General features: G+C 34.1%; 1 protein-coding gene across 3 annotated transcripts in view; it reads left to right on the forward strand.

Annotated features, from left to right (window-relative positions):
- TFEC (transcription factor EC) overlaps positions 1 to 20096 on the forward strand; it is a 75287-nt gene that overhangs the window by 10938 nt on the left and 44253 nt on the right. For 2 of the 3 annotated variants that reach the window (XM_067041669.1, XM_067041667.1), the window contains exon 2: positions 13508 to 13759. The exons of the other annotated variant lie outside the window; for it this stretch is intronic. The gene's annotated coding sequence lies outside the window, so the exon portion shown is untranslated. The remainder of the gene's footprint in view (positions 1 to 13507; positions 13760 to 20096) is intronic. 3 annotated transcript variants of the gene reach the window in all.

Raw genomic sequence — 20096 nt, forward strand, 5'->3', positions numbered from 1 at the left:
CACCACATGTATAAACCAATCAGAAATCCTGTACATATTTTGAAATTTGTATCCTGTATATTATGGGTATTATTTAACCTATCTTTTTAATATCAAATACTATTGCCTTAGCTCGGGCCCTCTATTCTTCTCTCCTGGAATATTACTAAAAACTCCTAATTGTTCTCTTTGTGCCCTGGTCTTTCAATAATTCAGTTTCCATATTGTTGCCTAAGGGATATTTCTGAAATACTAATTGATTACTATCCTGCTAAAAGTCTTATATGGCACATCAGGGCTATAAGCACAGAGCTTAAGGTTGTATTTATTTCTCTTTATGAGCTGGCTTCTGCCTAGCTTTCTATTTTCATTTGTCCTCACCTGCACTTTGTTCAGATCATGCTGAGGAAGAAAGAAGGGAAGAAAGGAAGGGAAGAAGGGGGTAAGAAAGAAAGAACATTTTGTCTTTATAACTTCTGCTATTGGAGCATTTTAATAACATTGAGAGCTTAATTAAAGACATTAGATTTGGGGAACTGAACTCCGTAGGATTTTCCTCAAATGACCTCAGCTATGATGAGGAAATCCCATAGTACCAGAATTTCCAGGAAGGGTGTTTCCTAGAAGCCATCATCAAGATTCTTAATGCTACAAGAATGAGAAACTCAGAAATTAAAAGGAGTGCCTATTAGTTTCCTATTGCTGCTGTAACAAAATTATTACAAACTTAGTGATTTAAAACAATACACATTTATTATCTTACAATTCTAGAGGATAGACATCTGAAATCATTTAAACAGGGCTAAAATCAAAGTGTCACCAGGGTTTAGTTTGTTTCTGGAGGTTCTAAGCGAAAATCTGTTTCCTTGCCTTTTCTAGCTTCTAGAGGCTGCCCACATTCTTTGGCTTAATTCTCATCACTGTGCCATCTGCTTCCATAGTCATATCTCTCTCCTTTGTCTAATTCTGACACTCCTGTCTCTCTTTTATAAGGACCCTCCCTTGAGATTACATTGGACCTATCCAGATAATCTAGGATAATTTCCCCATCTCAAGATCCTTAATTTAATCACACCTACAAAGTTCCTTTTATAGTGTAAGGTCAGATATCCACAGGTCTGGGGATTAAGACGTGGACATCTTTGGTGAAGGAGGCATTATTTTACCTACCACAGAATAATTGAAAATAAATGGAAAAAGTTTAAAAAGGCTAAAACAAATATGTTCAAATATATTTTTGTTTTCAATGAAAAAGTTTTATTTTACTTAGTTTGTCTGCTCAAATTAGTGTGGAAAATAGAATCCTGTATCCTCATATATGAAGTTTCAGTAAAAATATTTTCCATATATTCCAAAGCTATAATATTAACTAGCACTTTGATTTTTCTTTATTTCTCAAAAGTAATCGACACAAAAGAAAGCTCTTACAAAGAACTTCTTTATTATTTCAACTCTTACCAACTTTTTATATGCAGTTATTCATTTCTTAAGTTTAAAGATACTGAATAGAATAGTCATGATATTTATTTAGAATAAGCCAAACTGAAATTAATATTATTTTCTGCTCTTTCCACCTGCTGCCTTCCCATCCACCCTTGTGAAAAGGAGTAAAAGGTTTTTGGGAAAGGTAACAGTAAAATGATATAAAGGAAATAAAATTTCTCCTGGGTAAGGAGGCTAATACTCTTCAGAATAATGTGTATTTAATACATAGATCTAGAGACTAAAGTGGAAAAAGCATCTTAAAGAAAAGAAACACTTATCTAGAGTTCATATTTTCTGATGGTAGATTTCAACTATAGCATTACCCCACTTGTATGGAAAACCCAGGTCTTGCACCATAAGGTGGTTACAGGATAGATGAAGTGAAACACAAAATAATACAAAATCAAAAGTGAATCAAGCCAAACTCAACTAATAATGGGGAAGCAACTCCAAAGGCTTTTCCACTGCAGAGTCAATTGATTCATATTTGTATACAGATATGGGACATATTTTTTTCTAATTGCAGGGGCTGGAGTTTTACTATCCTTGTGTGCTGATAATAAATAACTTGCAATTGAAAGAATACCCTCCTTGTACTCAAAAGACAAGAGGTCAGATTCACTTTTCTGCCTGTGTGATTGTAAGAGAGTCTGATAACCTGTTTGAGCTTCAGTTTCTTCATGTATAAAATGAGGATAAAAGTCTTTGCTTAAATCGTTGGAGTGTTTGATTCAACTTGTGACTGTGGCTACTACTATCTTGCATTCTGGGGCTTTCAACTAGTCCATGAGGTCCTGTGATCAGTCTTCTCAACAAATTGATGTTTCATGGCTATATACTTTCCATAACCATAAAAAAATTAAAATGGAAGTATATATTTTTGATTCTAATGGAACATTATTCTTCAGGGATAAGTGGAAAGTAAAACTACAACTTTGTAACTGAAGGCCTTTCGTACATGAGGGCACAATTACTTGAGGAGTTTGATTTATGTAAATAATGTAGTAACAGGTGCCTTTAAAACATAGAGAACCAAAAATAATTATATGTACTATTTAGGTAAAACAAAGACAAGATAAATTTTACTTTTTTTTTCTCCAGAAATACTAGTAATATCTACGAAAATTGGTTGATAAAATGTACTTATGAAACAAGCCATTTTCTGCCGTTTGCCAATCAAAATGAATAATTTTAAAGTCTCATTTTCAATTAGATTATTTTAATATTTAACTACCTAAAATGCCCCAATCATATTTTTTAGAAAATGGTTACACTATAATACTGCAGTTCTAATGATGACATTTTATTATGATAAAAATGACTTCATTAATTGATGACCATATATCAACTCATAAAGTAGATAAGGGATATAAAATGTTTTCAAGCCTAATATAATATAAACCAATTTGAATTGTTTAGATTTTCTTTTTTAGGAATAAACATTTATGATCCTTTTATTCTTACAAAATACATAAATTTATTTGTTATAAATTCACCTGCATTAAGTGGCCTATGAATTTCTTTTATAAGGTCTGCATAAGTCGGCAATATATTGATGTTATCCCAAATCTTACCATTAAGATATACTAAAAATTAAAAATGTAATGTATTTGCAGCATAGTGATACAAGAGATGACAAGTATTATATGGAAGTTTGTCCCAGATATTCCTATTTATGGCTTTGGATCTATTTTAGAATGTGTAAATTTTTTTTTAAAAAAACATTGATGACTTTCCAAGATATTTGAAATATGACCTTTTGAAGAAATCAGTCTTGTTTCTCCTTTATTCTCTGCATCCTTGAAAGAACATTCACAACTTCATAATGAAAATGATATCAAAAAGTCACTATATGGAGGATGAAAAATAGTACATTTAAGCATTACATGAGAGCTTTGTTTTAAGTTGAAAGTAACTGTGAAGTATAAAGCATCATTTAAACACAATTGTTGATTTCTGAAGCAAAATGTCTTTTGTTTTATAAAAGTCTTATTAATAAATATTAATGTTTAAGTCTTAATGCCATTAGATATTTTTTTAAAGAAGTTAAGACTTTTTACTGAATCTAGCTTAAATACTTAACTTGTATATTTCCACATATACAGGGAACAATTTAATTGTATGAGAAGCTTCTAAAAAGAATATAAACTGTAGTATTAACTTAAATACAGCCATAAGCACTAAACATAAATACGTCTAATAATATCAAAATGTAATGTTACAACTGGACAATTCTTTCTTATTAAAGGAAGAATACATCATTCATTCATTCAATTGGTTTGTTGAATTGGAAAGGACATTTCCTCATCTCGTTATTTCTCCAAGAGAGAATATGCTCAATTTTAATTTTAATTTTTGATAATTTCTGAAAACAAAATGCAGTAAATATTGTACTGAAGTTTTAGAAAATAATTGTGGAGGCCCAACTGAGTACTTATTTATGATATTGTAAGATTAAATAAGATAATATATGCAAAGTACATAGCATAGTCCTTTCTATAGGCTGTTCACTCAATAAAAAGAAAAGGTACAAAATCTATTATTTAAAAACCTAGGGCTAGATGTGTTTCAAAATTATCAATACTTTAAATTTTGAAAGGTAATATGGTACATATTCCTTGATACCCTGCAGAGTCCAAGACAGCATCCTATAATCAAACACATTAATATACCTGTAACAGTACATGTGAAAACCTACTGTAAGTAGGACAAAGAAAGACTTTAAATAACCTTACTTCATTTCAGGTTTGATTTGCCACGAATTGAGTTTGTGCCAAACATTAAAAAAAAAAAAAAAAGAAAACTCCTACTTTCAGAGCTTTTTGGATTTTGGAATTGCAATTAAGAGGTGGAGGACTGATAGAATTGTAATGCAATTGGACTAGGAATATAGGGCTGTATCTACACCAAAAGGTTGAATGCATAATTTTAGAAATAGGGCAAACTAACTATTAATTAAGGAGGATTTACCTGACAATGAAACACACACAAACTTCAAATAAGCATTTTGCAAAATGTGAGAAAAAAATCAATGGAACCAAGGGGAAAAATGAAGTTTAGAATCGGAATAGATTTCCCTATGTGTAGTTAGAACATGGGAGTTAACCATCTTTGGCACTAGGTCCTCTCATCTTCTATTCTGTACATCCTCCAACGATCATCTCAGTTATCACCTCAGTGTAGATGTTATGTAAATTTTATCCACAGTTCATACCTTACCTCTGAATTCCATACCCATAAATGCAGCTGCCTACTTCACATACCTTCTTGGACACTTTCAAAACATCACAAACTCAACGTGTTCAAAACTGAACTTATAATTCTCTGTCCCCCTCAAAAAACCTAGTCTTCTCTGTGAAAGCCATCACTAGCTATTTAGTCACTTAAGCCAGAAACCTCAGGTGTCATTTCTTAATCCATTTCTAAACATCTCTTGAATCCATCTACTTGTTTCCATGTGACTATGCAACCCTTATCACATGACCCTAGATTAAGCAGCAAGCAGCCCTTTTTTTCTTTCCTAGACTCTCTCATTTTACCTCTCTAAAATTCATCCCACTGAACTGCTACTGCCCCCTTTCTTATGATAAAGAAAATAAGACATCTTTCTATACCGAAAAGATTACATGAATTGGCCCCACTGGCCTCCCCAGCCTCATACCACACTCTGCTCTAGTCCTATCATCTCCTTTCAGTGCATTTTTTTCATATTGTTTCTTCCCACCAGGGTCTTCACATATGCTGCTTTATCTCCCTAAATGTTTTTTCTACTCTTCCTCTCTTTATTTCCTACTCATCCTCCAGATCCAGCCCTATCATCCCTTCTTTAGGAAAGTTGTCCCTAACTTCTGTCTAGATAATCTTTTTCTACAGGCTCATAGTCATGTGTATGTCTCCTGCCTATCACTTGTTATACTTGAAAATTTACAGTCATTTGTGTGATTATTAGATTAAGATCTGTTTCTTCCACCTGTCCATAAGCTGCATGGGGAGAGGGACCATGTTTCACTTTATTCATCATTCTTACCCACACAACTGGCTACTATATATAGGCACACACATATCTATTAAGTGAATGAATCAGTGAAATTAATAGCAGAAACTGTCATTTGAATGACTTGTTCCCATTTTATCTAGCTCTTTCTGCTTGATTTTGTGACACCTTTTACTTTCACAGGGTTTATCACATTGTGTTATAATTATATTTTAATTATCTATTTCTCCTAGTAGACTGTGAACTCTTTGAAGACTGGGTTATGTCTGTTTTGTTCATAATTATATCCCCAGAGCTTATCACAGTTGCATAAAACCTGATGTGTAGTGGCACTCAAAAATATTTATAGAATTAATGAATACTAAGCCTGAGAATGCAATGTCAAATATATTTTAAAGTATTATGGCTTAAGTTATCTGCATTTTTCATATTAACTTATTTTGGTTATTGATGATATTGCCAGTTGAGTTTAGTGTGTACATGGCTGCTGTGTAATTTTGAAGTCAGTGTCTGCTGTGATTCTTAGTTGATATTTATGGCTCTAAATTTCTATATACACATATTCATAAAACAGATCAGACTAAATAAACCACAGTTATTTCTGACATTAGTTCTAATTCTTTTAAAAATATATAATGGTAATTTTCCTGAGATACTAACATAAACAAAGCAAATCAATGAAAGTATAAATGGAGATAGATGGAGTTGTAAGGGAAGCTTAGTCTTTACAGTAATAATATGAGTGTTCATGGAGTGCAAGCATTTTTACTGCTAGAACACTATTGAATTAGGAAAACTATGCTTAATAATATTCATGCCTCTTTAAATCTCTTAAGTGTGGGTCTCTTCTAAAGACACCATTGGAATTATCCAAATTCAAGTGATAGGGACTGAAGGAATATGTTACAATCACATTTTATATTATTATCCATTAAATAGCTTTGGATTATGTAATGCTCAACTAAAATATGCTGACAGTTATTCAGAAACCTAAGTAAAACTTTTGATGAACCCGGCCCTACTTTGTTCAGTAGTTATATCTCAATCAGACAAGCTCGACTGTATAATTTTAGGTTTAGTCAGGATGAGATTTATGGGTATATCATATCCAAAGACTGCTGTGAAGAAAGTAAGATTTGAAGAAACGAGTTATTAATCTTTGCTACAGAATATTAACAAACGTCATGTGGCTTTTATGAGTAGGCATCTAGGAGGTAGTAGATTCATAAGCCCCCCAAAATAGATTTCTTCTTATATACCTCTGCTACGAGGAACATAATTAATAGTTACCTATTACTCACTTGTGAAGTCCAAGCTTTTACTTCATTTATTAATTTCAACCTTAGTACAAAATTAACAAAATTAAATGAGTGTTGTCATGTTGTAGCGAAAGGGATTGTCTGTCTTGCTTTTTGATGGGGCTGTGTGTATACACCTGCCTGTATGTGTGTGTGTGTGTGTGTGTGTGTGTTTAGCGGTAGGACATGTGTTTTTATTTACTATCACTAGATAGTAAATATGTATAGAATAAATATTTTTCTTGCTGAAAATATTTCTGTTTTTGCAGATAGTCTAAACACACTCATTAGGTAGGTGCCCCTATTTGCCTGATTGATTTGTTTGGCTAGTCAAATTAATGGTGATAAAATGTCTTGTTATTCAGATGATTGCTTGTGTGATGTTTGCCACCACTTTTTAGTTTTGAATTTCAAAAGGCCAGTACCCAGAAGGTGTTTCATCTCCTCCCAGGTTCTGTGCCCTCAGTTTAGATAAGTGATCTTCAGGTGGATGGTGACACCTGGATCATAGACCTGTTTTCTGGAGAGGAATGACTTTCCCTTGGGACTGGCTTTAACAAAGAACAAACTCTCATTAAATGTTTGCTGAGTGAATGTTAAAAGAATTAGCTGAGGGCTTTTACAATTATCTTATGGTTTCTCTATAAAAGGGTAGCTTTTTAAAGAAGCTATCATATATATGCATATATAAGAATTATGTTTAAAAGTATATGATTTGTAGCAATATTTAAGAAGATATGATACAAGTAGACAATATTATAGACAGAGAATCACAGGGTTGGTGAAATCCTTCAAAGTTGTTTTGTTTTTGTTTTTGTTTTTTTTGTACAACTACCCATCCAATTGTTTCTAAAATTTCCTCATTCAAAATACTCTCCTTGCTGTTTATCTACTAGATAGAACTGAAACCCATATGAGAACTAAATCAAAAGAGTACAGTGTGTAACAATGAAACGTAAATTGGGAGAATTAATTCATGTATTTAGGAGCATAATTTGAAAACCACTGTGTGAAAATCAGAATGCCTCCTTCTAGCCAGCACTGCTTGCCTGGCCTGCATTACTCCATAGCTCTTCTACCTACCAGGAGATTTTAAATATAAATGCATATAGGGCCACATAACATTTCATTAGCCTTAATTTCTAATAAATATTTGCTGATTTAGAGAGTTGAAACCTCCCGAGACTGATCTAAACTCTGGAATTAAAAAACAAAACAAATTAAAAACAACTTCAGGTATCGGATACCCTAAATCATCTTCTGTTGTGTCAGAGAATGAGATCTGACATTTTTCTATGGCATCTGGCTGCTGGCTCATGGATTTCCATCAATGCTCTCAATAGTCAGGATTCCTGCATCTATTCTAGTGTAAAAATAAGAGTAGGAAAAAAACCCCTACAGATACATACATTTTTTAAACATCTTTATTGGAGTATAATTGCTTTACAATGGTGTGTTTGTTTCTGCTGTATAACAAAGTGAATCAGCTATACATATATCCCTGTATCTCCTCCCTCTTGCATCTCCCTCCCACCCTCCCTATCCCACCCCTCTAGGTGAACACAAAGCACGGAGCTGATCTCCCTGTGCCTTGCAGCTGCTTCCCACTAGCTATCTATTTTACATTTGGTAGTGTATATATGTCCATGCTACTCTCTCACTTCGTCCTAGCTTACCCTTCCCCCTCCCAGTGTCCTCAAGTCCATTCTCTATGTCTGCGTCTTTACTCCTGTCCTGACCCCAGGTTCTTCAGAACTTTTTTTTTTTTTTTAAGATTCCATATATATGTGTTAGCATATGGTATTTGTTTTCCTCGTTCTGACTTACTTCACTCTGTATGAGTCTCTAGGTCCATCCACCTCACTACAAATAACTCAATTTTTTTTTTATGGCTGAGTAATATTCTATTGTATATACCACATCTTCTTTATCCATTCATCTGTCGATGGGCACTTAGGTTGCTTCCATGTCCTTGATATTGTAAATAGAGCTGGAATGAACATTGTGGTACATGACTCTTTTTGAATTAGATACATACATTTTGTATTTGTGATTGTGATTCCCCAGTGATTATATTTTCTACAACCAGAATGTTTTTTTCTTCCTGATCAATTTCTTCCCATTAGCTTGTTGTACTTGCAGGAATTTATGTATTTCTAATTAAAAAAAATACTTCAATTGACCCATTAAGCACATTGCTCTGGTTCTCTTATAATGAATCTAAGCATTTTTTATAGCTCATCAGTACATGCATTTCTAATTTTTAAAAATACCCACATCCCTTTATTAGAATATGAGAACTTAACTACATTTGAAACATATTTTTAAAAAATAATTGGATGTTTTAAGCTAAGTTTCATTTTTGTAACTCCAAATAATGGAACTTTTTGAAAAAAAACAACATAATTTCTATTGAAAGCCTAGGTTGAGATAATTGATATTAGGTTAATGGTCGAACCAGGTGATCCTCTATGTTAGTGTATTTAAATATGGAGTCTGAAATATAAATTGGTTTGGGAAACATTGCTCTGCTTGCTCTAAGTGCTGTCTAAGGTATCTAAGGGTCAAGTCAGATCACTATAAAGTTATATGCTTGGGCTTTCACTTGAGCTGATTCATATTTTGCTTTGGGCCTTTGATCAAAAATAAATGTAGTGGATGTTACATTGCATGGCCAACATTATCCCCTTCATGACTGAACCACTCTTGCCTCCACCTGATCCTGTTTCCCTCACCCTACTGCAGCGCCGATTCTGAGAGCACCACCCCAATAAACATCCTACAGGCAAGTTTCAGATTATGTTTCCCGGCTAACTCAATTTAAGATGATAAATATTTATTTTTAAATATGGGCATATAAAGAATTTCACTGCCTATTTTGCAAGTTGGAATTTTGTTCAAGATATCATTCAAGTCTTCCATGAAAAAATCTAGTTTATAAATTCTCAGACATTATTCTGAAAAATATGTGTCTTTCCTCTGAGCTGGCATGATTTAATTACTTATTAAGAAATATATCTTAGGTTGAACTATACAGAAGGGACATTCGTAGATCAAAAATTGTCAAATATCTGCAATTTCACAAGGGTCCACCTAATATGTTTTAAAAATTTTCCTTTTTCCTTGGCTGTCAGGATGCTCATAGGTAAATTTTGTACTCGATTGCAATATTAATCTTCAGCCTACATTTTCTGGTGTAAATACCTCTCACCACATTTACACCTCATATTTATTTATAATGTTTTGGAAAAGAGGGAGAATATAAGTAAATAAATTCTTTGAAATAAAACAGATCTCTGCACATAGGCAAAACCTTGGACTTAAGCTGACCATAATTATTTTTAGTTCACAATAACAGCATGCCAGAGAGATAATGCTGAGACATAATTCAGAGTTAGGAGATAATGTTTTACTTACTACTCTCAATAGCAAAACTTCCCTACATCTGGGTGGTCTTAATCTCTTTGATAGTCCAAAGAACCAAATCACAATCTACAGCTGCTCTAGCCTTCTAGGTGAAGACTTTGGTATTCTGATTATGGTTTACCTGCTTCCTCTAGTGGGTTCCCAAATCTCTCTGCAGTCACCATAGTTATTCACACACTGTACTTTAATGATTCATTCATAAAATCACTCATTGGACACATGTGAAGTCATATTTTTAAGTGCCTGCTGTGTGCCCCTCTCTGGGTTATGTATAGGAAGTATGGCAGTCCAGCAGCCAGCAATATAAATACAGCCCTTGCCCTTGGAGATCTCTTATTTTTCTTCCCTGACTAGACTATGAGCTCTTTGAAGGCAGATACTGTGGTTATCTCCCTTTTACCTTCAATGCACGACTCAGTGCACATGCACTTGACACTCAAAAATATTTCTTAAATAAATGAATAAATGAACAATGGCAACGTATAGTTTCATTTACTTCATCTCACCAACTCCCAAGACCTTCAGTGAAACCAATCCAATAGATAGTTTTATAGTTGTGTCTTCAGATCCCAGGCAATTTAAAAGTATTTTAAAATTGACTGCATATGGTTTAAGTGATGTTTTACATTTAGTTGTCTCATTGTTCTGATATCAGTCCATGCTTGGAAAAGACAGAGGTTTACTGGAGAGTTATTTAATTACATTCCATTTAATCTTCCCTGGCTCCACTGATCTTTCAGACTCTCATGCTTAGTTTACAGATGTTGTATACAGATGTTGTATATAGAGGTAGGATCCAAGAGAGTCTTCACTTTTGCCTGCCAAACCCTTGTAATTCCCTATAAATAACCAATAATTTAGGCAGAATTAGAATTTCATATTTTTTATTGTATCTCTGTATAGAATGATCTAATGAGATGGTAGTTTTGCTTTGAGAAAGGAAAAGTATTCATATGAATTCCTTTTCATGACTAATATTTGTGACTGTCTCCCAACTTCTTTTCTTCTTTCATTTTGATCTTTTACATTTGAGTTTTCCTTCTTTCTGTCCCCTATCCCAGGACCATCTCCTTCCAACACCTGATTTATACCCATTTTCTCTTTCAATTAGTTTTTAAAAACCACTGCTTCTTGTGGCATTTTAAACTCATTGTATACATTACTGAGCTTTTGCTTTGTATTCAAGTCATTTCAATCAGGAGCCAATATCGTGTAGTGTTTAGGAAGCCAGGCCTTGTATTCCAGTTCCATCTCTTACTAGCGGGGTGATAACAGCCGTACCATTTAAGCTCTCTAAGTCTCAGTGGCTTCAATTATATGGTGCAATAGGGCTACTATTGATACCTATCTCCTAAGGTTGTAACAAGGATTAAATGAAACAATGTGTGTAAAATGCTTAGCACAGTGCCTGATACCTGCTGCATATTCTTATTTTTTATCATCATCATTTTTGCTGTAGTTGATATTAATATTGCCCAAGTATATTGTAAATTTCTAGAGCCCTAGGATCACATTTATGACTTCCCTTGGACTCCTGATATAACACAAATGCAATAAGTACTCTAATGATGTTCTAGCATCCATAGATGAAAAGTGAAAAATGAATTAGTTAATGAATGTTGTAAATTCTGATTCAACATACTTTTCTTAAAATAATATACAATGTTCTTTAGCATTCAGTTACGTTGTGTGAAAGTCATTCAGATTTGTGAATCTGAAAATGCTGTTTATAATGTATATTTTATAAATGTATATGGATTAAGAAGGATTAATTTAAAACTGTAGGATAATCTAAATAGCTACCCCCCCCAAAATTACCACAGGCATTTTAATGAAATGTTGTTTTACAACTTTAAAGCCCACAGAAATATAATTAGTAATATGTGTAATCTTTATTACCAATCTTAATCTTTTTTATATGACTGAAAAATTATTTTATGGTAGTACAATTAAAATAATGCTAAAAATGTCAGCATAACAGAATTAAACTAAAGTAACTACTACAATATTGTACCCCAAACCAGCTAATTTAAATGCAAAATACTTTGTAAAGGCTATTTATCTGAGCTAATGCATGTTAAGGGATTTAAGGAGTAGTTTGTGTAGCTGAAATAAAAGGAAAAATAAGCACTGTACAGCAATCTTTACTATTGTTTAACACGAGGGAAATATTAAATAGGTTTATATATAGGCCACTTGAGGAAAATGTATTAGAAGTCACATCGCAACATAGTAAATATAAAGGGGACTGGCAGGCAATACTATCTTCAGAGGTTTTTAAAGGGAAAGCTTGAAATACTTTAAATTGTCCTTATACAAATAATGGTATATCATTAACTATGATAGCTAGACTGAAGATGCCCAGAATTTTATGTCTATGATTTGAAAAAGGGATTTCAATATACTGGATAGTTGCTTAGTTGGCACATGACTCTGGTTAGATTTTTCTCTGAATGCTTCTTTCTGTCAATTCATAATGATTCTACCAAAGTATTGTTATTATAAAGTGAGAATATGGAAGGCTTTAAAATTAAGATTTTTTAAAAATTAAAATAAACGCAGTATAGAAACTCTGGAAAATACAGAAAACTGAAAAAAAATCACCTAGATTTTCACCACCCATAAAGTATCAGACAATATTTAGTATATAAATTTCTAGTCTCTGCTCCCTCATGGATAATTTTTTTTAATCTTTAATTAAAAATAGAGTGATTATAGCCAATGGAATATTTATATGTAATATAAAGGAAAACAAGAGATATATGTTATATAAAAATCACTAATAATAGTAAATCAGCTGTGTTTTCCTTTTATTATTTTAGTCATTCTTTTTCAGACCCTCAAAAAGTTTTGCTGGGCTTCCCTGGTGGCGCAATGGTTGAGAGTCCGCCTGCCGATGCAGCGGACACGGGTTCGTGCCCCGGTCCGGGAAGATCCCACATGCCGCGGAGCAGCTGGGCCTGTGAGCCATGGCCGCTGAGCCTGCATGTCCGGAGCCTGTGCTCCGCAATGGGAGAGGCCACAACAGTGAGAGGCCTGCGTACCACAAAAAAAAAAAAAAAAAAAAAAAAAAGTTTTGCTGCTTTTATATTTATTCCAAGTTGGTTTCAGTTGCATATTATTTAAAGAGCTATTCTTAAACACTTGGTTAGCATTTAAAATATTTTAGTAAAGTTTAAATGACTTCTCAAAAACTATAGTCCATTAATATCTTATGTAAATTATAACAGAAGCATAGAAAGAAACTAGATGTTATAGTGTTGAAAGTGGAACTCGTTTACCAGATGATGCTACACATTGCATTTGTTTGGTTTCTATTTGGTAGGTCCCAGCACACCTGGAAAGTTCTGCTAGGACTCAGCTACAGAAAGTTCAGAGACAGCAAGTAAAACCTTTCATAACCCTTGACCACCAGATTGTCCACCAGACTCTTAAACGGTCACACCCTCCAACACCAAGCAGTGCACTTCTGGTACAGCATGGACACCAGTCTCCTGAGAATGATACTGGACTCACTGGAAATCCACTCAACAAGTTGCTAACTCTTGGGAAAGAAGATGACAGTGTGGAATGGCATGTATGTCTAATGGCTGCTTATGAAAATATATAATCAGTTTCTTGGGAAAAAAATTACCTCAAGAAATTGAAGTCAAATTTTTATAGTAAACATACCATATGCAAATTTATTTAACAAAAGGATGTCTTAATTTATTAATTTGTAATAATTAGTTATGCCCATAAGAACTGTTATGCATAAAATATAACGATTCATTTTTTAACACTCATTTCAGCTTTGTATCAATGTGAGTCAAAGCAGGTTCTAATAGTAATTTATGTTAAGAAGATTTAGCTTTAATTGTAATGCTTTTCTGATAACTTTAGTTAAAACATTTATCAACAGTTACATTATCTGAAGTACCCATTAAGATAAAACAAGCACAAGAATAAATAACAGTAAACATGTGCTCTAGAAATGTTTATCAGAATGAGACTAATAATCTTCTTGCACTTAATATTTTGTAGAATTATATAGGAATTTATTACTATTGATTATCCATTCATTTCTATTTTCAACAAATACTTACCTAGCATTTACTAAATAAGAGGAAATTAGAGGTGCTGAGAATACAAAATGAATGAGTGTCTAGCTTCGTGGAGTTCATAATTATTGTGACTTGCTTGTAAATGAACCTTCAAAAAATACTGAAGAATGAATAGGAGTGGGAGAAAACTAGAACTGGGAAAAAGAGTTCCTTTAATATCTCAATGTAGAAAAACCACATCAGTAACTGAGCTTTCTATTCTTTTTTCTTTTTTTTTCCATTTGATTTTTAGATGGAGACATGGTTCTATGATCTCCCAGATTTAATCTCCCAATCTACATTCCTGGTGATTATTACTGATTTCAGGTCACTGCTTTTTAGCTAAATCTGTAGCCTCCAGGTACAAAAGAACAATGCTCAGTATATCATTATTTGAATTCCAAATGATAGAGGAAGATTTTCTTTTGCAAATTTTATGTTAATCTAGAAAAGAGAAAAGAATAAGGATCTGGTAGACTGTTTAATAAAATATAAAACAACCACAAAACAGGACTAGTTGAAATCCAAAACTGAACGTAGATCTCTACATGTATATTTACTTAAACTTTTCAGTAGTGGATATACAAATAATTTTCAAAAAAAAAATGTAGAACTAGGCTCTCTATTCACTCTATGAAGATAATAAAAATATATGTAGGTTGAAAATCATCTGTACAGTAAATATTAGAACTCACCCAATACAATTTATCTTATAACCACCTCTTCCCAAGTTCATTTCCTTGTGTTGAAGAGTGATTCCCAAAGGAAAAAACAAATCCCAAAGGATATGCATATGCCAGTCAATTCTAGGCAAAACCCAGAAAATGATCTTATTATGTGTCTTATGAAATATGTCTTCTAAAAAATGAGAAAGGATAAGTAACATATATCAGTCTTCTCGGTTTTTCTTAGATAACATTTTTATTCCTTAGGCACACAGATTACCTTTTATTTTATAATAAGTTTGTATAAGAGAAATTTACCTGATCTTAGTGGACCTTTAGGTGGTGTCAGTCAAAAGGACTTGCATGGCTGGGAAGGGTTGAAAGCCTCTTTAAGTGCAGTGGTCTAGGGACAACAGGCACATTGGCTGCAGACAAACACTTTCTATTTTTTTAACCATTGTTCTTTAAACTGTGTATATAAGTCTCTTCAACCATTAATGTCAATCATAATTTTATTCCATCTGTTATAGTTTTAATGTGTGTTCTCTTTGAATTTGACTTATCATGTACACATTTTCACATACGGCCATCAATTCCAGTCTTGCTATCTTTAGTAGCTAAGATGTATCCTACCTTGTAGCCATTTCCTAATATTCTTTTTCTTTTTTAACATCTTTATTGGAGTATAATTGCTTTACAATGTTGCATTAGTTTCTACTGTATAACAAAGTGAATCAGCTATATGTATACATATATCCCAATATCCCCTCCCTCTTGCATCTCCTTCCCACCCTCCCTATCCCACCCCTTTAGGTGGACACAAAGCACCGAGCTGTTCTCCCTGTGCTATGCGGCTGCTCCCCACTAGCTATCTATTTTACATTTGGTAGTGTATATATGTCCATGCCACTCTCTCACTTCGTCCCAGCTCACCCTTCCCCCTCCCTGTGTCCTCAAGTCCATGCTCTACATCTGTATCTTTATTCCTGTCCTTCCCCTAGGTTCATCAGAACCATTTTTTTTTTTTGGATTCCATATATATGTGTTAGCATACGGTATTTGTTTTTCTCTTTTTGACTGACTTCACTCTGTATGACAGACTCTAGGTCCATCCACCTCAATACAAATAACTCAATTTCATTTCTTTTTATGGCTGAGTAATATTCCATTGCATATGTGTGCCACATCTTCTTCATCCATTCGTCTGTCGATGGACACCTAGGTTGCTTCCATGTTCCGGCTATTGAGAATAATGCTGCAGTGAACATTGTGGTACATGACTCTTTTTGAATTATGGTTTTCTCAGGGTATATGCCCAGTAGTGGGATTGCTGGGTCATATGGTAGTTCTATTTTTAGTTTTTAGGGAACCTCCATACTGTTCTCCATAGTGGCTGTATCAATTTACATTCTCACCAACAGTGCAAGAGAGTTCCTTTTTCTCCACACCCTCTCCAGCATTTATTGTTTGTAGATTTTTTGATGATGGCCATTCTGACAGGTGTGAGGTGATACATCATTGTAGCTTTGATTTGCATTTCTCTAATGATTTGTGATTCTCTAATGATTTGTGATGAAACATCCTTTCATATGTTTGTTGGCAATCTGTATATCTTCTCTGGTGAAATGTTAATTTAGATCTTCTGCCCAGTTTTGGATTGGGTTGTTTGTTTTTTTGATATTGAGCTACATGAGTTCCTTGTATATTTTGGAGATTAATCCTTTGTTGGTTATTTCATTTGCAAATATTTTCTCCCTTTCTGAGCATTGTCTTTTCATCTTGTTTATGGTTTCCTTTGCTGTGCAAAAGCTTTTAAGTTTCATTAGGTCACACTTGTTTATTTGAACTGTGATTAAAAATCTTCCAACAGACAAAGCCCAGGACCAGATGGCTTCACAGGTGAATTCTATCAAACATTTAGAGAAGAGCTAACACTTATGCTTCTCAAACTCTTCCAAAATATACCAGAGGGAGGAACACTCCAAAACTCATTTTACGAAGCCACCATCACCCTGATACCAAAACCAGACAAAGATGTCACCAAAAAAGATAACTACAGACCAATATCACCGATAAACATAGATGTAAAAATCCTCAACAAAATACTGGCAAACAGAATCCAACAGAACATTAAAAGGATCACACACCACCATCAAGTGGGGTTTATCCCAGGAATACAAAGATTCTTCAGTATTCGCAAATCAATCAGTGTGATATACCATATTAACAAACTGAAGGATAAAAACCATATGATCATCTCAATAGATGCAGAAAAAGCTTTTGACAAAATTCAACACCGATTTATGATAAAAACTCTCCAGAAAGTAGGCATAGAGGGAACTTACCTCAACATCCTAATATTCTTTGATTGGTGCTAAGAGTCATTGTCACAAAGCAGAAAGTTTGCAGTCTTCAGAGTCAGGCACCATGAGGTTAGAACCACCACTTAGTTGTTGTGTGGTCTCAATCCTTAACCTCTCTCAACAACATTTCTATGGTTTGAAGAGTTGTCTTTAAAATATATATATATATATATATATATATATATATATATATATATATAAATTTATTTATTTATTTACATTTTATTTTTGGCTGTGTTGGGTCTTCATTGTGGTGAGTGGGGGCTACTCTTCATGGCAGTGCGTGGGCTTCTCATTGTGGTGGCTTTTCTTGTTGTGGAGCATGGGCTCTAGGCACACAGGCTTCAGTAGTTGTTGTACGTGGGCTTAGTAGTTGTGGCTCGTGGGCTCTAGAGTGCAGGCTCAGTAGTTATGGCACACGAGCTTTGTTGCTCCATGGCATGTGGGATCTTCCTGGACCAGGGCTCGAACCTGTGTCCACTACATTGGCAGGTGGATTCTTAACCACTGCACCACCAGGGAAGTCCTTGAAGAGTTGTTTTGATGCTTACATTTTCCAGGCAGGTTGGGGGGAGCTTCTGTGATCTTTTATTTTTATAATTATTTTAACATTATTTTATTTTTTCAGCTTTATTGTGAAATAATTGACATAATCACTATATGTTTGAGGCATACAGCATGATGATTTAATTTACATATACTGTGACATGATTACCACAATAGGTTCAGCTAACATCCATCTTATCATATAGATACAGTAAAGAAAAAAGAAAGAAGAAAAGAAAAAAAATTTCCTCTTAGTGACTTTCCTGTATGTCATACAACATTGTTAAAAATAGTCATCACATTGTAGTACATTATATTATATAACTACTAGTTGTAGTACTTATATAAGTACTAGGGTACTTATTTATCCTAGTACTGAAGTTGTACCTTTTGACCACCTTCCTCCAATTCCTCACCACTCCCACCACCAATTTCTGGTAGCCACAAGTCTGATCTCTTTTTTTTTGTTTGTTTTTTAACATGTTTATTGGAGTATAATTGCTTTACAGTGATGTGTTAGTTTCTGCTTTATAACAAAGTGAATCAGTTATACATATACATATGTTCCCATATCTCTTCCCTCTTGCCTCTCCCTCCCTCCCAACCTCCTTATCCCACCCCTCTAGGTGGTCACAAAGCACTGAGCTGATCTCCTTATGCTATGTGGCTGCTTCCCACTAGCTATATTTTATGTTTGGTAGTGTATATATGTCCATGCCACTCTCTCACTTTGTCCCAGCTTACCCTTCCCCCTCCCCATATCCTCAAGTCCATTCTCTAGTAGGTCTGCATCTTTATTCCCATCTTGCCCCTAGGTTCTTCTGAATATTTTTTTTCTTTCTTTTTTTTTTTAGATTCCATATATATGTGTTAGCATATGGTATTTGTTTTTCTCTTTCTGACTTACTTCACTCTGTATGACAGTCTCCAGGTCCATCCACCTCACTACAAATAACTCAGTTTCGTTCCTTTTTACGGCTGAGTAATATTCCATTGTACATATGTGCCACATCTTCTTTATCCATTCATCTGTGATGGACACTTAGGTTGCTTCCATGTCCTGGCTATCATAAATAGAACTGCAATGAACATTGTGATGCATGACTCTTTTTGAATTATGGTTTTCTCAGGATATATGCCCAGTAGTGAGATTGCTGGGTCGTATGCTAGTTCTATTTGTAGTTTTTTAAGAAACCTCCATACTGTTCTCCATAGTGGCTGTATCAATTTACATTCCCACCAACAGTGCAAGAGGGTTCCCTTTTGTCCACACCCTCTCCAGCATTTCATGTTTGTAGATTTTTTGATGATGGCCATTCTGACTGGTGTGAGATGATATCTTATTGTAGTTTTGATTTGCATTTCTGTAATGATTAATGATGTTGAGCATTCTTTCATGTGTTTGTTGCCAATCTGTATATCTTCTTTGGAGAAATGTCTCTTTAGGTCTTCTGCCCCTTTTTGGATTGGCTTGTTTGTTTTTTTGATATTGAGTTGCATGAGTTGCTTGTATGTTTTAGATATTAATCCTTTGTCAGTTGCTTCATTTGCAAATATTTTCTCCCATTCTGAGGGTTGTCTTTTCATCTTGTTTATGGCTTCCTTTGCTGTGCAAAAGCTTTAAGTTTCATTATGTCCTATTTGTTTATTTTTGTTTTTACTTCCATTTCTCTAGGAGGTAGGTCAAAAGGGATCTTGCTGTGATTTATGTCATAGAGTGTTCTGCCTATGTTTTCCTCTAAGAATTTGATGGTGTCTGACCTTATATTTAGGTCTTTAATCCATTTAGAGTTTATTTTTGAGTATGGTGTTAGGGAGTGTTCTAATTTCATTCTTTTACATTCTTTTTCCCAGCACCACTTATTGAAGAGTCTGTCTTTTCTCCACTGTATATTCTTGCCTTCTTTATCAAAGGTAAGGTGACCATATGTGCGTGGGTTTATCTCTGGGCTTTCTATCCTGTTCCATTGACCTATATTTTTGTTTTTGTGCCAGTACCATACTGTCTTTATTACTGTAGCTTTGTAGTATAGTCTGAAGTCTGGGAGCCTGATTCCTCCAGCTTCGTTTTTCTTTCTTAAGATTGCTTTGGCTATTCGGGGTCTTTTGTGTTTCCATACAAATTGTGAAATTTTTGGTTGTAGTTCTGTGAAAAATGCCAGTGGTAGTTTGATAGGGATTGCATTGAATCTGTAGATTGCTTTGGGTAGTATAGTCATTTTCACAATGTTGATTCTTCCAATCCAAGAACATGGTAT

The sequence above is a fragment of the Kogia breviceps genome, chromosome 9 (genome assembly GCF_026419965.1).
Source record: "Kogia breviceps isolate mKogBre1 chromosome 9, mKogBre1 haplotype 1, whole genome shotgun sequence".
NCBI classification, from domain to species: Eukaryota; Metazoa; Chordata; class Mammalia; order Artiodactyla; family Physeteridae; genus Kogia; species Kogia breviceps.